Here is a 24,281-nt window from a genome sequence, read left to right as displayed (position 1 = left end):
TAAGTGAGGCTTTCAGAAGCCTGTGCCCAAAAGTACCTGGCAAAATCCCTTTCCACAGGGCTCTGAAACAGTTCCCTGTTGAAGAAAACCATTCAGGTACAGGCGAGACCACTCATGGAAGGATCAGAGTAAAGCAAAACATATCTGTAGGTGACAAAAGACTCAGAATGACTGTAGTTATTTTATTACTGACCATGTTCAAAAGTGAAAGATCTGGGGGCACCTGGCTGGCTCAGTCGGTAGAACATGATCCCAGGGTCCTGAGTTTGAGCCCCACGTTGGGCATGGAGCTTACTTAAAAACACCATTCGAAAGTGAAAGATCTGATGCAAGTTCATTAGGAGAATAATGTAGCTAAAAAGCAAATTGGGATGTTTCTGTGGCGTACAAAACAAAGCCAATCCAAGACAAATTTTAGATAAAGTATCTATAAACATAACGAATCGTCCTATTTTCAAAGAGCAGTAGATATTGCATCTAACTTTTAAAAATGGATGAACATAATCTTTACAGAGAAAAATATCGTCAGATATAACACAGAATAATCCTGAGACATAATATACAATGGGCATTAAGCACATAATAGAATATACCGGGAATATATTGATAGTATCAAGTAAAGAGATTCGGTAAGTCTGAAGCAGGTCCTAAGTATCTGTGTATCAGCAGAATTCAACAGGTCAGTAATGTGAATCCTCACTTGAAAACCAGTGACCTGGATGCTAGATTCAAATTAAAGAAGTAAAGTTGTTACCAAATTCACATTTAAAAAATAAATTATGACTAATCACACTACACTGTTTTTGTCTAATATCATGCAAGTAGCACACGGACTTTCAGTAACAGAACCATATCAAGGACAGGGAGGGCACTGACAATTCTCCGGGAGCTTCCCATATAGCATATCATTTCTAAATATTTATATTAGTAACATTTGACGCATATGGATTTAACTTAGGGAAGGTTAGGTATCTTTTCTGATTTGACAACCTTTTTCCATGCAACTCATTAATGGTAACATATCAAATAAACCTAATTATTCCCAGCACCTCTCTTTTACCAGGGAAAAAAACAAATCGCTTGTGATTTTCTGGGGACCCTCTGGGAAATCTTAAAGATGGACTTAAGAGTAAAAGAGACCATTTAGGATTCAAATAAGGAAAGGCAAAATACCAAAAATTGTCAGGAGGATTTGAAAACTGGTTAAGATAGGATCCTGCGTTACTGAGAATAATACTTGGCCCCCAACACAATCAAAATGACAGTGACAGAATCAACAAGTAAACAGAGGAGATACCATGATGATAAAGAACCTTAACTTAGCCCTGTCAAAAGTGAAAGGCTTTGTTCTCTTAAATAATCACAGACATGACAAAGTCAACATAAAGCACAGGAAATTATTCTTATAATACACAGAATCCTTGTTCTCTGGACAGATGACACAAAAGGTATGAGTTAACTTTTGCAAACTCTTATCAGGAGTAGACCAATAATCTCAGAAACTTTTGTCATCTTAATCGAGAAAAAACCAAATTCTAGTTTTCATCAGTACAATTGATGCTAGAGCTTTTTTTAAAAAAAAAAAAATCTTGCAGATAAATCATAAACCTTAGCCAGCTTTGAAAATGGCAAGTAAAATTGCCTTTCTGCAAACTCGCTCTTTTATACCCATTCAGATTTGTCCTAAACTTTCCTATTTCTCACTCTTAAAGAACCAGTTATTTTATTTTAGGACAAAACTGCTGTCTGTCTTCTCTCTCTCTCTCCCTCTCTTTGACAAAACACATCCCCTTTAGTCCAATTTCTCAAAGTGACGAAAAATAAATTTATTGACAGACTCAAAGATACAGCCTCTCTGCATCCTATGGGAACCTTTGGAATATCCAATTCATGGTAAGTGTCTATTTATCTCTAAGTCAATCAGAATAGAGCTCTTTTTAAGAGATTTTATAATCTAATTTGGTAATACCATCTGAATATAGGAATATATTATAAAATCACAGACACATATGCATATGGATACAGATAGTTTATAGATTCAATTTTAAAATTTCACATAAACACAGAAATACAAAACTCACTGCTTCATATCAAAGAGCTGTTCTCTTTTCTTTGGGTATAAATTCTTAATTGATTTGAGCTAAAAACAGACAAACCAATAAACAGAAAAGAGTAACAAGATGGATTATCTGTCATCTCTCACCCATCAGAGACAAGATCTCCATAAACCATCGCTCCATTTGCAGAAATCACAAATGGTCAGATCATAAAACCGTGAGAAGCTGGCAGTAGAAATCACCAAGTACAGGTGTCCCCCACTTCCTGAAAGTTGGTGGTACTCCACACCACTTTTAGGAAAGACCTACGTTAGAACAGTATTGGCTTTTTCCACAAAAGTGAAAATCCTCTTCAGGTTTCTTCCCGTTAGTAAAAACAGGTACTAATGTTAAGTCTTTCATAAAAGCAAAGTGGCATAACTCAAACTTTTTTTGGAAAGTGGCCATCTTCTTTGTTTTATGCCATTTCTGTTTACAAAACTTTTCATAGGAACACTCTACTTTCAAATGGTGGGGGAAACCCATACTCTAAAAGGATCAAAATCAACTTCTTACGGTACCACCAATGGACAAGAGTCTGGAACACAGGACCAGGAGTCAGACGTACCAATGGGTCCCCCAGTCACCAGTCAGGAATGGCGCACAGAGTGTCAACACAGGGGTCTGGTTACTTGAGTGGAGTAAATGAGAATCTGAAGGAGAAGCCCAATCCTAGGAGCCAAGGCACCAAACTGTCAAAGACAATGCACCAGATGATGGAGGAGGTGAGTTTCTTCAGGCTTTTGCAATAAGCAGAAAAATCTGTTAATGAGCAATCCCAAAGAAAAGGCAGAAGACCTAGGGTTTTATAGAACCAGGTAAATAAAGGAATTGTGAGGGGCAGTGGAGGTGGCTATCATGATCTAAGTCATAGTGGGAGGGGAGGGATTCTTTGCCTTTAGCTGTTTTCTGAAACACAAAAGGGTGAGACATTTCAGGAAAGGACAGGATAGCAGGCTTTCTTAACCCTTGCTGTTTTCCTGGCAAACAGGGCTCGGGTAGAGTTTAACGTAGTGAGGGCTCATCAAGGAAATGCATGTAAGCTCTGGCTATGACGGTTACTTGGGGGCTTTGACTTTGGCATCGCACCCCAATGATCATCGTAATCCATTGTAAGATGCATCATTCGATGTTGTTTTACTGTATATTAGTCAAACACTAATGTTTAAAGGTGATTTATCTTTTGAAACAGAACTTCAGACCGAGTCCGTGGCATTCCTGCTTGTGTGATAGACCCTTTGTGCAAAAGCCTCCAGCGACGTGCTGCAGCTTCAAGGCCCCGAGAGTTAAGTGGGAAAGGTAAGGCTGGAGAGACAGCCAAGGACAGGGTGAGGAGGGCCCTTTGGGAGAACCTAGTCTACGGAATTAGGGGTGAGATGCAATCTGTCGAAGAGCCTGAGCCTTGGGGCCAAACTCTTGGTTTGGATTCAGATGTTACTTCTTACTGCCTCTGTGATCTTGAGCAAGTTACTTAACCTCAGTTTTCTTCCATCGTAAAATGATACTCAGAGCATCTGCTTCCAAGGAATTTTGTGATTTAATACAAATAAAGCACCCGGAATCGTGTCTGCAATGTGGAATTAGCTATGCCGACTGCTGGAACTTTGATTGCTGTTGTCACGCTTTTCTACTTTCCTCGGCTAAGTGTTGCTCTCTGGAGCGCTGTCAGCACGATGCAGATGCTCCCCTCTAGGAGTGGCTCCTTGGCCCCAGTGGGGTTGGATTTAGGGCTGTAGGGTGGCGAAGGGGTGGCGAAGGGCTCTACTTGGTAATTGTATCTGCTTAGCTTTTTAGGCAACAGTGACTGGAGTCAACTGATCAAATCCAACAGTGAGGTTTTGGAGGGTGGGGTGTGGGTTAAGTCCTGCCAATGCCACCTTTTTTGGTGAAGCAAAGCTTGACTAAGGGTTTGCACTGTCTGGCTCCAGGAAGGTCCCCTTTCCATCAGTATCTACCCGGTGCCCCTGTGTAAACTTCTGCTACAGTGCAAGTGGGAAATTCAAGTGAAATGGGCAGGAAGAAGCACCCAGGTCCTAAATACGTCTGAGGTTTGGAAGGCACAGAAAGTCATGAAGCAAAAGCAAAACGCTCAGTAGGTTTATCGAAATCCGTAGCGTGTTTCATCAAAATATGGAAATCCAAAGAAAAGCAGCCTCTCAGCCTTCTCATAGGATGGACCCACAAAAGGAGATTTTAGGATTCTTGTCTGAGACGAAGATTGTTCCAAACTTCATTAGCAATGCCAGCTTGATTTGTTTCTAGTTGTCAGCCCCAAGGGAGCTGGAGAATTATTCTGGAGCATAAGGTTTCTCAGATTGCTGTGCAAGTGCCTGCTGGCTGTAGACAAGGGCCTCTAGCGTGGTTCAAAGCCCATTCTGTCCCCCATTTCACTCAAGAATGGCACTGCCGGGCCGTGGAGCCTGGACTGAGAGAGGGTCAACAGGGATCACCGCTATCTTTTGAAGTCCTGCAAGCAATATACCCATCCTATTCTTTCCCTGTTACTGACAGAAATTGCAAATTGTAGCCGGAAACATTAGGGTGAACTAGCCACACACACACACACACACACACACACACACACACACACACCCTGCCCCCAGCTCCTGCAGCTGCACGGAGGACAAAGAGAAACACAGAAACTGAACGCCCACAGCAGAAATGTCCATAGAAAAATGCCCATTTCCAAATTAATTTGGGTAGCATCACCATTTGCTTTACTGCCGTGTCAAGCCTTGCTTCCAGGGGCAGAAATGTTTTACACAAATAGATTGTTAGTCCTGCAGGGAGTTGAAGTTTACTCCATCACTCTGAGAGCCATGGTTTCACAGCATTTGACCATGACCCAGTGTAAGAAATACACTTTCTATTATGACCCAATGCACACATCCATAACTGAAGCAAGATTTCTGTGATATAAAAACTCCCACCATGGCTCATTACTAGCTATCAACCTGATGTCACCGAGCCACCGAACATGGAGCTGGGAAGAGATGCGTACAGTCAGCGGTGGGCACACAACTGCCACACACCTACAATGGCAACAGCATCGCTGGGGACAGAACGGCGGTGGCAACTAGTGTTGCAGAAAACCATCATGAAAACCTTTCGAATTTGCAAAATTTGTAAAACAAAGAAAATCATCAGTGAGAAATACCTGAAGGTGTTCTTTGCAGAATTTTCTGGTCTTTGGAAGGCTTTTTCAGGAAGGCTGAAGAACTCCCTCATTATTGAAACTGCTGTTGAGGATGTTCCAAGAAAGACGATCCCTCTATTGTAAACCATTGCCTTCTCCAATTTTCTCTGGTCCCACTTTGCTTCAGCCCAGACATTTTCTTTGGAAGCAGTTTTAACAAAGCCCTAAAAAAATAAGTTTAATACACTATAAAATGAAGAGTGTGTATGAGTGTGTTCAAATTCACATGACTCTGGGCGTTCTGAACAATTGTGGCCATTGGCAGTTTTTCCTTAGGCCTTAAAATTATTGTGCAAATAAAAGAATGATATTGCTGCTTAGTAAACCAGCCTAAAACTTAGCGGCATTCGAGAATAAGCATTCCTTTCTCACACCTGAGGGTTAGCTGTGGGGACTATCTGCCCTTCCCTGGGCTTGCTCTTTGTGGAGCAGCTGGGGGCTCCGCTCTAAGCTAGGTTTGGGGGGAGCAGCTTTTCTCCATATGTCCCTCATCTACCTTATGGGGTCACTGGACTGGACTGATAGAAACACTCCTTCTCATGGCAATGGCCATGGCTCAAGAGACGGGAGGAAATTTGAAACCCTTTGAAGGCATCACTTTTGCCTCTTGTCTATTGGCCGAATCAAGTTACAGGGTGAAGCCCAGTGTTCAAGGGTGAGGAGGACACTGCACCCATAGAGAGAGGGTGCTACAAAATGACATGCCAAGGGGCATGGTTCCAAGGAGAGGTGAAGAATTAGGGCCTGGGGTAAGCTGAATAATGCATGTCAAAGATGTCACATCCTAGTCTCTGGAACCTGCGAATATTACCTTATATGGCAAAAGACTTTGCAGATGTGATTGAAGTAAGGGTTTTAAGATGGAAAGAAGATCTTGGATTTTGGGGTAGGTCCAATGTAACCAATGCGTCCTTCGAAGAGAAAAGCAGATGAGAATTAGAAGAAGGATATGGGAAGCAGAAGGAGAAAAGGTGATGTGATACTGTTGCAGAAAAATAAGAATCAGACTGGAGAGACCAAGCGACGCTCGGAGAAGTAGGAGAACTCGGATTTATTTTATGCCGGCAGACCCAGATGAACTCCTGCTCCAAATTCTGGGCCCCAGGCAATGGGGTTACAGGGCTTTTATAGGGGACTGCAGGCAGTCAGGTTCCAAGGGCTACGCTGACTGCTGGTAGGTGGGTTTGAACTGGGAGAGTGGGGGCTGCTTTAGGCGAGAACAGTAGTGCAGGGAGCCTGTGGCAGGAAGCCTGTTTACAGAAGCAGAAATGGCTGGCTATCTCTTGTTCCCAGTAGGGCTTCTGGTTATCTCTAGCTTATTGTTAATAACTTTCCATCTTTTGGGGCCTCCTGGCCTGAGCCTGCTCTGGGTACTTTCCCTCTTCATTCCCCGCTTTTGATGCCTTTTCTAACTTAGAATGGACATCGACCGTGACCATTGGGTTTCTTGCTGGTCTAGAGGTCTGTACTGAGTTACCAGCAGTGGATTTTACCGAACAGGCTCACTGTATCTACATAGACTATGGCTAGAGCGATTTTCTATGTCCAATTCTAGGCACCTGGGGCTGACTCAGCTAAACCTACAGAGAACACTGGGGTCACAAGTACCACTATTATTACTGGTATAGGATGGCACTGGGACTTTAGTGTCCAAATGGTCTCCGTTGAGTTCCTCAAGCTTCCACCATGCGTTGACCAGTCGGCCTCCAGGTTTGCGACTAGAGCAAGGTTGTGGACTCCTTAACCGGGGGAGCCACAGGTTTCCTTAGGGCATCAAGTGGGGTCGAGGGCCTCTTGGCGGCTGGGTGGTCTTCTGGATCTTTAACTTGAGGGGGTCAGTCAGGTCCAAGCTGTCTGCCAATCGTCAGGGTCTGTGGGGGCCGTTGCCTTCTTTACTGGGAACAGCGGATCCAGGGAGTGATGCCTGCAACTTTAACAGCAGCGGGAGTGGCCAGTATTACTAGATGGGGCCCGTCCAAGTGAGGCGGAGCAGCTCCTTCTTCCAGTCTTTTACCCATATCATGCCCCCCAGTTGGTGGGGATGGGTCCAGTTACTCATGGGGATAGGGGTCCTTTCTAAAGCTTCTCAGGAGTTGTGCCTTAGAGTTTTTCCTGGGGCTTGGAGGTGTCCGGACACTTCTAAGTCTTTAATCTGTTTGAGGTCTCCTCCAAGCCTTCTTATTGGGGGGGGTGGCCTGCCATAGAGCCTTCAAGGTGAATTATAGCTAGGCAGGTGTACAGCCTTAAGAAGAGTAAGGCTTTGGCAATTGCCAAGCATGAGTGAACTCTATAGCATACCCAGATTTTTATTCCCCTTTTCATAAAACTATTGTCAACAGTAACCCAACTGTTACCTGTACTTTGATGGGGGGTCTTTTAAATCTGGTTGACTAGCATATACAAGATCAATAACCTCTGAACGGTTACGCTCTACAGAAGTACGATGACCGGGTCCAAGCATAAGGGTAGCTGGGTTTAAAGTTTGACAGGTTTTGAGTATTATCTATAAGCATTGCCTGGTATTTAATACGTCTGCCTCCCATAATCTGTTGGGGACTTTGGTGTCTAAGACACTCCGGACCTGATGGAAGTCATTCCAGTCAGGGGCTCTCCCATAGTGAGGTTTGAGGCTCTTTTTACCAGGAGGGCTGTTGTGTGCTTGGCTAAAGCCTTTGTTTACAATTATACTTCAATAGGATAAATATGACTATGAGGGAGGAAATCCACCAAGAAGCCCTTTGAGGTCTAGCCTTAACAATGTCCTAATTATAAGGAATCACTGGCAAGTGGGAGAAGACTTGTCAAGAGATAAAGGCATCCCCAAGTACATCATCCAATCCAATCATAAAGAAAGTGGGGTCATCCATTATTTCCACAAGCCCATAGTTAACCCTATTGAATGGGGTATGCTTTGGCTTTTATGGAGTGATTTCATTGTCCCAGCCACATAGAATTGGTCAAGGTACTAGTTGAGTTATATAATTATTGGGGAATCAATCCCATTTTCCAGTTGTTTAGATAATCATATGCTCACGGGGTCCTGTTATTATCCCCATAGAATAAAAAGCACAAAGATTGTCTGTATGAGCCATTGTGCAATTTTCTCTGAAGTTTACCTCAAGTTGTCTAGCTTAGGTAAACATCATTCAAAGACAATCAGAACTAGAATTTAACATCCACAAAGGCGTGTTATTGAAACATAATTTTTCTCTATAATTACCCTCATTTCCAGAGATAGCCAAATAAGACTAATTTTTTTGAAAAACAAGTCCAGTTTTAACAGATGACTTAATTATTTACATAATCTCAGCTAGAATGATTGATCAGGTAGATCTTTTAGAATCTGCTTTGCTGGAACTTTCATAAGGAATCTCTAGGTTGAACTTTTTAGCAGCCTCTCCAGGCCAGAAGCCAAGCCAAGTACTTGCCATCAGACATGCCCGCAATACTTGTAGATTTGGGTGGATTCTTCTTCATGAGGTCCCCAATATATTTTGAGGTTTGCTGCACCTGCCAGGAAGTGACATTCTTTACTCACCTGGTGAGGCTGCTGGGAACTCTGTAAGCAAGGTATCAGGCCAACATTTCCAAGTGGCATTAGGGCTCCACGTTTCATAGAGTCAGCCTTAGTTCCTTAAAGCTGTTCGGTCATATCTGAGTCTATGCATGTCTCTCTCAAATATGACATTCCAGTCAAAGCTTTAGTAAAATAGCCAATATTTCCAGTGGTGTCCTGTTACAAGGAGAACGGATTCTTATTGAACTTATGCAAATGACCATGATTGCCTTGGAAGAAAGAATACTTACGGAGACCTTTTGAATTTCAGAGGGTTCAGGTAGAGAGAAAAGTTAAATGCTTCAATTTGTTCACAAATGAATACTTTATCACGTTTTTGTAAGTCACAGATATCTTAAAAGAAAGTTTTCTTAATCTGGAAGAGTAAACATGAAAGGACCAGCAATGTTTCAAACAAGAGTCACAACACTATAATCATCTTTTTAGTTCATTTAGTCCCGTGTTACTAATTCTGGTTTAGTTTGAATCCAGCTTCAGTTGTTCTGGAAATTCTTACTCATTTCAGTTTTAATCTTAAAGATATTGAATACCAGTTTTTGTTCTAAAAGTCCTTTATACAAAATTCCTTGAAGATGAAACTCATTTTGCAGGACAGTAAGAAAAGTTATAAATGACCCAAAAAAGCTCAGAAACGGACTCTGCCAATGATCCAATATGAGAGTTCACCACGATACGATTGACAAGGAAACTCAGTTATTTTGTGACACACAACAGTTCAATAGCCAGGACATGAAGTGGGGGTCTTGTACTAGTACATTAAAACTTTAGGAACCGCACGTTACCTCCAGAGTAATTACAGCACCCACCCAAATGTGTAACCCAAGGCTTATCATTTGCTTAACAGTACTTCCCCCAGGAACAGCCTACCAAGTAAAAGGTCTAATGAGTTAAAGAGACTTCATTTACAATTTAAATCTTGGGAAGGTTTCTTAAAACCTTAGTTCTAGCACATGCCTGAATAGGATTACAGATATCACAAAACTCAATTTTATTTTACCAAGGTGACAATGAGAGATTTGAGAAGCAAATACTGTAGGGTTCTATAGTTGTTAGTAAATTTAGTTCCTTTAACATTGAGAAGTTTTAACTAAGTAGTCAAAGACCTGATAACGACTAAACAAAAGACAGGAAAAACCTTTGTTTACATTCTCTTATCCAGAGCAGATGAATACAAGAAAACATGTCTCTTTTTTTTTTGAACAGAGAGAAGGTGGTCTTTCAATATTATACTAGTGTATACTATTTTAAAATCTATTTATTTTAATCTTAATCTGTACTGACCACACCTAAAATTTCATTCCAGAGTTTTTCCTTTACAAACCTACAACTTTTCTTTGCATTTAGACCCTGTCCCAAGCCATTTCTCTTAAACAGCCAGTCTCATTTAGGACAAAATTACCTTCTTTTACCTTTAACAAAAATGCATTTCCACATATTTTCTACTTTTCTACATACAGAGTTGTTTTCCTTATTTCCATCAGTCTCAATTACATTTAGCAGAATTTTGCACTCTTAGAAACCTTAGTCTCCAGTGAAGACTAAGTAGTAACCAATTGTGAACTGTTACGTCAGAATTCTTTAGATGGCAAATTTATGAATTAATTAAGCACAAAACATGTTTACCAACAGATTTAAATGTCCTTAGTTCCTTCGCAATAAGAAGTCAAAGCACAAACCTCTGTCTAGTTATCAATGATTTAGCACTTTATCCTATTTTGGAAAAGACCTAGATGTCTAACGAATTTTATTTTAGTATCTCTTGCTAACGCATTGCAACAAAGATAACAGGAGTTTATTTGACCTTCAGGAAATCTTGGTAGAATAAAGTTTCATATTTAGTGCTGATAACTTCAAAGACATGTCTATCTTAATTAAACCAAGAAACTTAACTTAGATTCAGTACTGAACTATGTTCCACCAGGATCCTCACCATTGTTGATTTTATCTGAGACACTGGTGGGGAAACCTGGAGTGGGTGGTGTTCGAGCCAGAGGGTGCTCTTCTCGCTCTTTCACACTGAAGGGAGAAGGAGCCACGGTGCCTGAGGCACTAAGGATGGTCTAGAAGCCAGATATGCAGGCCACACCCAAGGTGGTGCAGAAACAGGAGAAGGGGGAGGGGGAGACCGAAGAGGCAAAGTGCTGCCAGAAGGCAGAGAAAGGGTTCCGGTTTTAGAGCTCACCAGCTCCAACGTCCTGTCTTCCCACCACCAGGGGGATGGGCAGTCCATGTCAGGCCAGACAAGGCAGGGAGTTTTCCCGAAACAAGGGAGTTTTGTCAGCAATTTGGGAATATTCCTTAAAATCCCCGTCCCCGGAGACTAACCCCAGGTGGCTGCAGTTACAGCCTTTAACCCGGAAAATGAGTGAGGGAGAAGCCCCCACATCTATTAGGTGGGCAGTTTCCATTAGCCCCTTCTCCTTCTTACTGGGTCTTCTCCTGGGCTCTGTGCTTTGTGACTGTCTTGCTGCTTTCTTTGCCTCTCTACTTACAATCCCTAAGGCTAAGTTACCAATTTTTTAAAATAATATATTGCTTATAACTCATCAAAGAGCAACTTTCAAACAATAATGGTAAAATAAGTTGAGTTTTAACAAATATACAAATGGCATAAGTTTATCACCACAATTAAGATTAATCTTAATAGAAACATGGAAAGTATATTTCAATGGGTATTATGATTGTCACACTCAAATATAGGAAGCAGAATGACATTTTAGAATATCATAGATTTTGAAGATCATTGGAAAATAGTATCAAACATTTTCTGCAGAGTTACTAAACATTAGATATTTGTTCAAGCAATTAATAGAGATAATCTAATTTGAATCTTACAACTCTGTTATGTAAACACTACCTATATTTTGCTGATGAGAAACCAAGACACAAAAGGTTAGAAAAGTTGTTCAACCCTCATCACTAGGAAGTGGTTGAAACAAATTTTGAAACCTAGTTGCAGGATTCCAGAAAGAACCCATACTTTTCCTCCCTGTGTTTGAATCCATGCTTCAAATTATCAGATTTTTTTAAACGTATTACTTATTTACTAGATGACCAAAGTTACATTATTTAAACTCTACAAGCATACATGGTGCTTTGGGAAATTAAATGAAAGTATATGTCTAACATGCCCAACATAATGCCTGGTTTATCAGAGACACTCAGAAATTTTAGTCTCCTCTCCTCTTTCTTAAATTCAAGGAGGAGGGCTCCTGTTATTTTACATTTCGTTTCTGTCTGGATCAAGTTTTCTGTGGGCTGTCAGAGCTGCTAAATCAGTCATCTCTTCACACATGTCACTTAGAAGAAGCAGGAACACTCTTCCTGCAGCTCTTGGGCCCTTTAAAATACAGAGCGAGAGCCTCTCCCTGGTCTGTCCGAGCAGCTGCTCACTGTCAGCACCTTAGTGCAGTCTGACCTGCGCAAGAGCCTGGAGTTCTTGATAATACAGAGAGAGAAATGTCTGCCCCCTGACTGACACTGATGGCCGGGGCTGCCACTCCCAGTGGGCTGTGACTTGGGCCACATGCAAACACAGCATGCCAAAGGCTGAATCCACTTTGATGAAATTGGATTCTTTCCTCTATGGGGGGGGGGGTGTACACTGGACTCATTTAAACTGCGTTGTAATTCTCACTGGAGCAGGCAGATCTTGGAAACTAACACTACTTTCACCATTCCTTTGAAATGCAATCAGCTATATAGGAATTTCATCCAGAACTACTAAGTCACAATGTGACTTGCCGTCAGAACTGCATTCTGCCATATTTTATTCTGATTTCTAAAACCATTGTTTCACGTGAGTTTATCGCCAATTAAAAGAAATATTTCCAAATCTTAGTTTCCTTCCCATCCATCATTTCCTCTTCTCTGCAGCTCAGCCTCAGGCCCCAAGTCAAAGGAGGACGGCAGTCCCCACGCTTCCTGACGGGCTCACCCTCCTCCAGAGCTCAACCCCACTGCTGTGCCTGCTGCTCCCTGATACACAGGCTCTGCTTCCTTACAGACTTTGGGCTCTATACCTGGGTTACAAATATCCTACTCTGGCCCTTCCTTATTAGCAGAGAATCTGACTCACAGGGGCAGAGTTTGGGCTATCTGGAAACACGAATCAATATATGGTCATTGTTCAGGGTGTCCCAACCATACTTTTGTAAATGAACTGGACAGTGGGTAGATATTAGGGCACCCTCAGAGGGCCAGTCGACCCCAACGGCGGCCCATTCCAGTTCACCTAATGTGTGTAATTTTCCAGGAGACATTTTGATCCCATAGTCTCCTGAGAATCCCTTCTTAAGATTTTGAGCATACAGCCTAGGACTGTAGGTTTTGAAGAACTTCCACCCCGTGATGAACAAGGGCTCTCTTGCCCACCTTATGTGTTCCCTCCCTGTGTCCTGCATCGGTGGCACAAAGACAAACAAGGGTGGGTGTCCCTCCAAGGAGAGACCAATCTGATGCCTGCCTGTCCGCTCTCCTGGAGGAGACATGGGTGCCTCTTAGCTGCAGCAAGTCCATATAAACCCCGGACTGGCGCTCCAAAGGGCTCGCCCTAGACTCTATGAGGTCACCACGGAAAGAGGTTGGGGCCCACTCAGACTCCGTAGTCTCAAGACCGTGGAGCCACAAACATAAACAGGTCATTCATTCACTTGCGCATTCACACTGAAGTTATTACAGGACCTCCCCCCTGGGAGGTCCCCAACCCGTGGAATTCCTCATGGAGATTCCTGGAAGGTGGCCGGGCTTCCCTTCTGGTCCCTGGAGCAGGTACTGACTACAGATTCCTGGGATGCTTACCAAGTCCAGATGAGTTGCAAGGCGAGTAGGTCCACTTCTCCTTGGAGTCCAGCCGGGCCAAGACTGCCCGGAGGGTTGGAACTCCAGGGTGAAGCAGGACCCGGAATACTGTCGGGCAGTGTGGCACCTCTGATTATCCTGGGTTCCTCCCTGCTCCGGTGCAGTCGAGCTACCGGCTGGTGGCTCAAGGGGCCAGAAAGGTTGGCATCTCGTTGGGGACTCCAGAAATGTTGCAGAAAAATAAGAATCAGACCAGCAAGAGACCAAGTGACATGGAGTTACAAGGCTTTTATAGGGAACTGCAGGCAGTCAGGCTCCAAGGGCTACGCTGACTGCTGGTAGGTGGGTTTGAACTGGGGGAGTGGGGGCTGCTTTAGGCGAGAACAGTGGTGCAGGGAGCCTGTGGCGGGAAGCCTGTTTACAGAAGCAGAAACAGCTGGTTATCTCTTGTTCCCAGTAGGGCTTCTGGTTATCTCTAGCTTATTGTTAATAACTTTCCATCTTTTGGGGCCTCCTGGCCTGAGCCTGCTCTGGGCAGTTTTCCTCTTCCATACAGGGCCGTGAGTCAAGGACTGAGGACAGCCTCCAGAAGCTAGAAAAGGCAAGGAAACAGAATGTCCTCCAAAGCCTTCAGAAGGACTGCTGCCCTGCCAACACCTTGATTTTCAACTTCTGACCTCCAAACTGTAAGAGAATAAATTTAGGTTATTTTAAGCCACTAAGTTTGTGATAATTTTTTATAGTGGCAACTGAAAGCCAGTAGGGATCTTGGTATCGGAATGTGAGGTGTTGCTGTAACAAATACCTAAAAATATGGATGTGGCTTTGGAATTGGGAGCACAACTTGAAGTTTGAAAATTTGAAAAACTCTTGAACAGACTGTTAGTATAAATATGGATGTTAAAGCCTGATGGTGAGAGCTCAGGAGGAAATGAGGATGTGTTATGGGAAACAGGGAGAAAGCAGCTTCTTGTCATGTAGTGGCAGAAAGATGAGCTAAATTGTGTCCTATATTTCTGTGGAAAGAATTTGTTAGTGATGAACTTGGATATTTAATGAGGATATTTCTAAATAAAGTGTTGAAGATGATCTTACTGCTTGTAATAAAATACAAGAATAAAGAGAGAAATTGAGAAAAGAAAGGTTAAGCAAATGGAACTGGGAACCAATGATTTGGAAATTCTCAGTCTATACAGCCTGCATAAAAAACTAAAATTAGGAGATTTACTATAAGGAAAGAAAGCCTAGAGAGGAACCTGAGTGTGTGGCTGGACAATCTTTTGTTAGCTCCTGGGAAGAAATAAAATGGCACAGTATTCTGTTACACAGAGGGTTCTTTGAAGAGATTAGGCATGTGACTCATGGATTTCCTCAGCCATCTCATGGGCCTCTCCAAGAAGAATCTATAGAAGTGTCTTTTATCTAAACGGAGGGAATCTCTGTAACATACATGGGAGACACACAAGGTTTTTGATGGTATGATAGAAGAAACGTTGCTACCTTGCATCAAAAGGGACATGGGGGAGGGGGGTACAAAGTAAAAAGAGACTGCTGGACTCCCCAAATTCCAAAGTCAAGAAATAGATAAAACTACTTAGGTAAAAGCATGTTCTACTCTTCATGAAAAAGAGAGAATGACTCACGATAAACTCTTGGCCTCAGAGATTTGAGCCAAAAGCCACAGAGGTTTAATCACAGACCTTGAAATAGTTTTCACAGGCAGATTTCAAAATTGCTTGGCAGCGGTGACTTCTTCCTTCCCTCTATTTTATTCCTTTTTGAATGGGAATGGCTACAACCGATGTCCTGGGCCTGTCTTGCATTGTACTTGGGGAAGCCAATAAATTGTTTGTTGGCTTCACCGATCTATACATGGAGAGGAATTTTGCCCCAGGAAAGATCATACCCAGAGCCTCACTCATTCTTTATTTAGATGAAGTGATCTGGGACTTTTGAACTGATAATATTCAGAGAGATTTTGAACTTTGATTTGATGCTGTGATAGGTTGAGAATTTGGGGGACATTGGGATGGGGTGAATGTATTTTGATGTGGGATGGATGTGAATCTTTGGGGGCCAGAAGGTAGACTGTAGTAAGCCGAATAAGGATCCTCCAAAGATGTTCACCTCCTAATCTCTGGAACCTGTGGGTGACCCTCTATATGGCAAAAAGAGAATTCGCACCTATCATTGTTAGGATCTTTAGATGAAGAGATTATCCCGTGTTTTTTAGATGGGTCCTAATTATAATCACAAGGGTCCTTATAGGAAAGAGGCAAGAAGATCAAAACCAGGAGAAGATGATAGGATAACAGAAGCAAGGATTGGAGTGATGCAGCGAGGGTCCAAGGATTGCCAGAGCCTCTAGAAGCAAGAAGAAGCAAGGGACAGATTCTCCCTTGGACCATCCAGAAGAACCAATTCTGTTGACAACTTGATTTTAGCCTCTTAATACTCATTTTGGACTTCTGATCTCCTGAACTGTAAGCTAAAACATTTGTATTATTTTAAATCACTATGTTTGTGGTAATTTGTTACAGCAGCAATTGGAGTATATAGGACCAATACAGGATCATCAATACAGTCTTATGTAGGAATAAGCCTAGCTTCCCTATTTTTACATACAATGGCATCTTAAGCATTAGAATTATTTTTAAAATATATACTATTATTTTTAAGATATACACTTAAGCAAACATTTGACATTCTCAAATGGGACTTGATCTTATACTGAAACCAACTCATCTTCCAAGAGAAGGCATCTTTATTTAAAAGTGAAAGTCAGTGAGTAATAGGAATCTGAAATACAGAAACATATAGGCAATTGTAAACACAATTAAAAAGTTAAAGTAAAAAATGATACGTGATGGAACAAAAATTATTCATGTAGGAGCATTGGGAGTCACTGAAGGGAATTTTGCAGTTGCAAGTGCCCCCTCCTTCCTCTTCACTGTTGCTGGTTAGAAACCAGGAAGTCTACATCATAAAGGTAGAAGCAATGGAAAAGGAGAAAGAAGAGAGAGAAAAAGAGTTGGAGGCCTATGGAGCAAGATGCCCTGGAGCACTCTATGCTGTGATCAAAGTAGATAGAATGAGAAAGGGAATTTTTTTCTTAATGTATTGCTGTAAATATATAAATGGATCCTTTTTAAAGTTTTCAGGAAAGACAGAATAGCAATATATGCAACTTTTGGATTTCTTCTGGGTGTTGGAAAGAAGATACATAGCACATATCTGTAATGTTATTTTGGATCCTTCCTCATGAGTTACTTTATCATTGAGGAATACTTTAGTTTGCAAGTGTTAGAAAAGGGAACCAATATCTTTTTTTTTTTTAAAGATTTTATTTATTTATTTGACAGAGAGAGAGACAGCGAGAGAGGGAACACAAGCGGGGTGGGGGAGGCGGGGTGGGAGAGGAAGAAGCAGGCTCCTAGTAGAGAAGCCTGATGCGGGGCTCGATCCCAGAGCACCAGGATCACGCCCTGAGCCGAAGGCAGACGCTTAATGACTGAGCCACCCAGGCGCCCCAAGGGAACCAATATCTTAACAAGTAGAGATTTGTTTCCCTCATGTAACAAAAAGCCCGGAGGCACATGGTTGTGGGCATGATCCTTCAAGGACCCAGGTTCTTTTCATCTTTAGGTACTGATCATCTGAGTGACTTTCTCACTTAGGGTTATACCCTGTGTTTGAATGATGGCTGCTGCAGCTCCAGGCATCATGACCTCATTCAAAGGCGAGAAGTACAAGGGTGGCCAAGGTGAGAACCCATCTCCTCCTACATCTCTATTAAAAAGAAACAAATCATCTTTTTCAGCATCCCTCAGCACATTTTTCCTTAGATCTCACTGGCCAGAACTGGGTCACTGGTTGCCCCAACACCCAGTATTATAGACAAGATAATGCCAGACTCTGAAGTGGTATGCAGCAAAGCAAATGGGATGGGAAATGGCTTTTGGATGGCTGTCCATTGGGGTTTGCTGCAAATGTCCAGTCTCTCTTTCATTCAAGGGGCTCCTGGTTGGTGGTCAGCAGATTTGGGAACTGAGTGATGGCTACAACTCTGTGTCATGAGCACCGGCCTCCAGAGAAAAGCCACAGCACTGCTCTTCAAAAATGCTGGCATGCCGCCTCGCCAGTGGGCTTCTCAGTGCTAAGGCAAGTATGTGTCTTTTGGGCCGTCTTGGAGAACTTAGTATTAGAATGGATAAGTAGGTCACACCTGATAAATCTTTTATGTCACTTCCCTAAGTTCTCGGATTGCTTTCTCTACATAATATCAAGGTATTTCTGGCATCTCCCCTTTGTAAGAACATCAGCATAGATCTGAAAAGCCCAGACTCTAGAGCCAGGCTAACTGATTTGAATCTCAGCTTTACCACTTAGAAGCTGCATGTGGGAAATTGTTGAACCTCCAAATGCCTCAGTTTCTGCTTTTAGAAGTGGGGATGATAATACATATCTCAGCCTTATTCTTGCGATTCAATCACTTGATATATAACAGTATTTTAAAACAGTGCTTGGCATCTGGTAAGAGCTACATGAGTAGCTTATTATTATTTATGCTGGGCCCCATGAGTCTGGATTTTAGCACCAACTGAGCAGATGATTAATACTACCCCCAACTGCTCATGTGAACACACGGAGTCTGAATTTTGAGAACTGCTTCCCTATCAATAGATTCAGCCCAATCTAAAGCTGTGTTCTTCCTTGCTGAGTCTAGAAATCTCAGAATCTCTTGCCACATGTATTCCCCAGATTTTTGCCTTTACGAGACAGCCAAATGTCAGAACTCTGTGTGATGGTTCAGTCTTTTTCGGGGTTTATCTGTTCAGTTGGTCTCTTGAGGTGTGCTAGGAACCTCACCAGGCCCTCCATTTGGTAAGGGAAGCCAGCACAGAGCTCGAGGGCTGTGGCGTACATTCAGTCATCTGGATTTTCTCATGTGTCTCCGTCCGGTCCTTAGGATTGTTCTAATCAATGTCCTTGTTTTCAAATAAGAGAGTGTTTAGGCTGTGCATTTAAGTGATTTTATAATTCAGTGACCCACAAAATCAAATTTTGTTTTCAGTTTTCACCTATCTTGACCTCTAGCTATTAGAAAAAAGAAATGTTGCTGTATTGTTGTTGTTTTGTTTGTTTGTCTTAAAAATCACAGAAAAATCCCCAGTATATGTGTTCTTTGAGCTGAGAATTTAGGAATTTGAGCTGAGAAATTAGGAGTTAGAGCTCATTGTTCTTTCTTTAAGCTGTCCAACTCCATAAAACGACAGAAACAACCACCTGACTCCCCCAGTCCTCTTATTCCTCAGCTGCTACTTGGTTTCGCCAAAATGGATTTCAATGGGTACTTCGTTCTAGGTGAGCACAGTGATAATTGAATTAAACCGCCTTGCTACTCTATGCTATAAGATGCCTGTGTGAAAACCCTTTCAACCAGTTGGATTTTCAGCCCTCTGTCTTCCTCAAACTAGATAACCCATCCTTCCTCTGTTTTCCTGAGGGTTTGTGTTGGTTGGTTCTAATGTCTAATGTCTAATCAGGCTGCTTAACTACAAGCAACAGAAAGTTACTCTACTTGATTTAAGGAGAAAAGGAATTTATCGAAAGGAAAGCTTAGAGTCAGGCTCAGAGGTATGTGCATTTAGAAACAAATCCTCAGATCATATCACAAAACTGAGAAGGTGAAGATACTGCCACCTCTATCACCATATACTAGACACGTCAGCTTCTAAAGATTTTATTTTTTTATGTATTTGAGAGAGAGCATGCGCGCACACATGGGGAGGAGGAGGGGGAGGGAGAAGCAGACTCCTTGTCCAGCAGGGAATCCATCCTGGGCTCCATCCCAGGACCCTGAGATTATGACCCAAGCTGAAGGCAGATGCTCAGCCGCATGAGCCCCCCAGGCGCCCCTAGACATGTCAGCTTCCAGTGTCAACATCATGGCGTCAATCACTGGTGCCACTGCTAGCAGAACCATCCTAAAGACCTGATCAACCACCTTTACCATCGGAGGCTTTACCTTCCACTGGGATTACATAATGCATAATCCCCAAGCTGTTAAAGATAGTTCAGGTCCTGCGCAGGAAAACAAAACAAAACATTTTCTTATTTCACAGAGACCTGCTTCAAGACTGAATCACATGGTCCCAGCTTTGTAAGGTTTACACACAAAATTGTTACTCTGTTCCTTATAATTTTCATATAACTTGAATAGGTTAAGAAATGTGGTGTGTGTTTAGTACCTTAAATATCCCTTTTAGTTTTTAGTGTACTCTTCAGAGTGATTTCTGCCCTAATCTTCATTTCTTCCTGGTTTCCTAGGGATGAACCACATAGTGTACTGGAAAGATTGTGGGCTCAGGAGTTGGGAAGACTGGATTCAATCCTGAGTCTGGCCCTAAAATACATTGCCTGTGGGCAGGCATATTATGTAACTTTTCTAAGTCTTAGCTGCTTCTTCTATAAAATGGGTATAGTAAATCTGCTTCATGAGTTGTTTTAGGATCGGTAAAATTCACATAGAACTTAGTAAGAGATTCTGAGAAGGAATGGACTTGCTTGTGTGGACAGAGTTGTGTTTTCTACGTTTATAATTGGGCAATTATCCAAAGTACGTTACACAGGACAAATATCTGGAAAGAAGTAGAGCAGACTTAGCAATACCAACAGACACTGTTGCATTGTTGTGAAGTAATCCCAAATATCTTCCTTTTTTTAAAACTAACATCCCTTGTTCACAAATGGTGGAAATGCTAAAAATCAATCACTATTCATCAGGTAAGCATGACCTTGACCATCAGCAGCCAGGGCTTTCACTATTAAAATCCCACTGTGTTATTTTCTTCCTCTTTTAAGTTTGTAATGAATTCTCTCTTGAGAGGACATGATGAAATATACAACTCCATCCTAGTAAGCATTTTATGTCTAAGAGCAATGTCCTTTAGTAATTATTAATGTAAATTATAATCTTAACTTCATAAGGAAAACAATTGAGATAGTATTCATGTCCTTCAACGGCATTGTTAGTATATTATTTATACAAATAAATATAAGATATATAATATATATTTGTATCATATAAATACATATAATGTGTATTCATATGAATATTACACCCTTACACTTTCTCTATATACACATACATTTTTTAACAAGATCCTGAAATAATAACCATATGTAATATCCTCTACAGCAGTGGGTCCATGGTGTTTAAATGACTGATGTCTTTCAGAAATCTCTAGGTAACCAGGTGGTACAGTTATTAACCACCCGCTGGAACTTGGCTTTGAAGCAGATCTATTAGGATTAGAATCTGTACCATCCCTAGTCAAAGCACAGAAAGTCTTGGCCACCAGATGTCACTATTCTTCTATTTCCCTCCCCGTGCCCAGAGAGCTGTGAGACCTTATTTTCTAACAAGGGACTGAGGAAAATGCGTGCCTCCCAACATTCTTGGGATTTCACCAAAAGGTCTTATTAAGAGGAATAATCCTGTCCATGCAGATTTCCTTGGGGCTCTTGAATATTACATGGGCAGTTTCTGATAGCTGAGGATCCAAGTGGCTGAAAATTTGGGGCTCATCTGGTCAAAAAATGTTAGAGCCATTTCCTTGAGCTTGAAGTTAGAGGTAGGACTGTCCTAATGTGCCTTGAAAGAGAGGTAGCTCAACGTAGGAGAGGCCATGAGGTGTGTTTTGCCAAGATCCTGGAGTCAGGAGACCTCCCTAACCCTTGGGTGGCCCTGAGAACTCACTTATAAAATGAGAAAGTTGGGCTAAGTCATTTCTAGGGTCTAAAAATTCCATGATCCTGTTTTTAAATACCTCTGTTGAGGAGGGTGGGCCGCAGAGTGGTGTGATCTAAATTCAAGACAGAAGACCCCAGGGAGGACAGTGAAGTAGGGGTGGAAAAATCCCACGGGGAAGGTAAGGAGAAGTTGAGGATAATTCTCATACAGTAATCTGATGTAGTGACTGGTTACAGGGCCTGAAACGTGCTAAGGTTATGAACCTTGTCATCTTGACCCTTAGGTGGTCCACCAGGCCATTCTCCCTCCGTTCTGGATCCTACTTAACAATGATCTATAATGTTATGATGTACATGAATGACTGTCTCTCCCAGGGCTTGGTTGGATTTAATAAGTCCTGTCAGTCAATGTTTGTGGTACCTTCAGGGCATGCGATGTGTTTTATTTCGTTTTGAATTTACAATAGTACAATGTTCAGCTAGCTCATCCAGCGTGTTCATAGACGCCAAGAGCGAGAGGAAGAAAAAGAAAGAGAAATGGAATTCATCTATCGAGCGCCTACTACACGCCAAGTATACCTAAGTGCTTAACATATGCTTTCTTTCATCTTCAAAATAGGCTCCTCAGGCTGCGTATGCTCATAGATAAAAGGCTGAATTCAAATGGTTAAGCGACTTGTCCAAGGTCACAAAAACCAAGTGTAGACTCATATGACTACCTATAACGCATTTTACAAAGAAGGAAACGGAAACTCTGGGAACTTATAAAAGTTGTATGCACCGGTAAATGGGTGAACCCCCAGTCTTCCCTCACTGGGCTTCACTGCTAGAAGGCCCCTAGTGCTTCAAAGCCCCTGGACTGCACCACTCCGGAGTATGCTTTGTCATATGAGCATTGGCACGCTATCCCCGACGTTGCCAGAATATTATTTATGGCCGCGATTAACTTGTGTCCCCTGCTCCTTTCTCCCTTTGGGCTGCGGAATTGAAAGGTTGCTAGAAGTCCTCTCCGACAGAGTTGAGAGTTTGCAGACGGCCCCTGAGAAGCTGGGGCGTTCCGAATTGGCTAAGCGCTCTGCCTGGGAGGGCGGGGAGTTTGCTGAATGTCCCTGGCCAGAATCCCTGCCTTCAAGAACCGCGAGCCCAGAAGCGGGGAGAAGTTGGAGACGTTGGGTTTGGGGGGTGTTGGAAGAAATTGTGGACAGACCCCCGCCCTGCTAGGCTGAGCCCCCAAGGAGCGTCGCTACAGCGTCCGGGCTGTGGGTGGACGCGCCGCGCGCGGCCCCGCCAGGGCTGGGAGTTTGCAGACCGTCCCTGCCGCGGCCCGCTCGGCGGCGGCCCTGCGGCTCCCGCGGCAGCCGCGGCGGCCCCGGGCGCGATCCAGCCCAGGTAGCCGCGCCGCAGGCTCGGGGCGCCGCGACCCCGTGCCCCGCCGCGTCGTGGGCCCCGCGGGGACGGCGGCTGGAGGGCGCTCCCTGCTGCTACTGCTGCTGTTCAGCAACGAGGTGAGAGCCACTGGGTCGGGGCGATCGCGTCGGGCTCGCCATCCCCGCGGGGAGATGCACGCAGAGGGGATCGCGGAGGGCGCGGGGAGCTGGGCGCGGGCGAGGAGAGCCTGCCGAGGGCGGCGCGGCCAGGGGCTTCCGCTTGCCGCCTGCGTGGGTGCCCTGGCTGCGGCCGCTCTGCGGGATCCGGGAGTGCAGCTGGGGACGCGCCTTGAGGCGCCCACCTGCTTGGGGCAGCCCTTCCCAGGGGAGACAGCAGGCCCCCAGGGCCCTTGGGAAAGAGGCTTGTGGGCTTTTCAAGGGACTGTCCAGAGGAGGCTTTGGTGGCGCGGACTGGAGGAGAGCTGCTGGGAATGGCAGATGGGCGCTCGGACCGCGGAGGAGCCTGGTGGGGTCACGCTGCGGGTGTGGGCCGGGCTGGGGTCCCCGGGACCGGGGCGCGCGGGGCGGGCTCAGCCACCGGCCAGGGGGGAGGAAGAAGAAGGGAGGCTGGCCCGGGGCCCAGAAGAGGAGGGATGCGGCGGACCGACGCTCCGGCCTGGGGGACTAGGGAAGCCTGGGGGAACCCCCCACCCCTTGGGGCCAGTCGCCGGCCCGCGACCCCGTCCAGGCGCTCGGCTAGGCTGCCCGGCCGGAGAGGCTGCGGGGAGCGCAGAGCCCACACCCGCGCACACACTCCCGGAGAGCATGCTCAGTGCGGCCCTGGGAACTTCCTGCCGAGTCGTGAGCCGCCCCGGCCCCCGCCTGGCCCCCTCTGGGCCCCCCTCCGGGTCCACGGCGTGCTAAGTTGGGGGCGACCGAGCGCGTGGGTGGGTGGGGGGCGAGGCGCCCGCCTGTCGCCCTTTCGTGCTGCTGGCTTTTGCTCAGATCTCAGCGCTGCTCGCGCCGACCGCCCCCGCGGCTGGGAACGGGGGTGTGGATGTCATCCACCGCTCCCCAAGGCCAGGTCCGAGGCCGGGAGGCCAGAGGCCTGGCGGTGCGGCCGCTTGTCTGGTGGACTCGCTCTCTATGCACTCGCCGAGCGCACGGACCCTGCGCCGGGAGCAGACTGGGTGGAAGGGGGTGTGTGAGCCGGGGACGCTCGCGCGCACACACTTGCTGTCACACACAAAGCCATGGTTTCGTAGCTACCGCGCGGAAGAGGGAAGAGGTGGCGCTTGCAATGTCCAGCCACGTTTGGAGCACCAGCGGGGTGCTCTGCTGAAAGCAGGCGATGCTTATGGTTTTCAGAGATGCCGAGGTCGAGGTCTAGGGCCCGGTGCGGGGCAGACACTGTTGTAGCACCCGGCTCTGGCAGCCCACTTAGGGAAGGTTGGGCACTTACGGAGCTGTGAAGTTGGGGAGGGGAAAGC

This window comes from Ursus maritimus, unplaced genomic scaffold (assembly GCF_017311325.1).
Source record: "Ursus maritimus isolate PB19 unplaced genomic scaffold, ASM1731132v1 scaffold_1, whole genome shotgun sequence".
Lineage (NCBI taxonomy): Eukaryota > Metazoa > Chordata > Mammalia > Carnivora > Ursidae > Ursus > Ursus maritimus.
Note: the sequence above shows the minus strand (reverse complement) of the source record.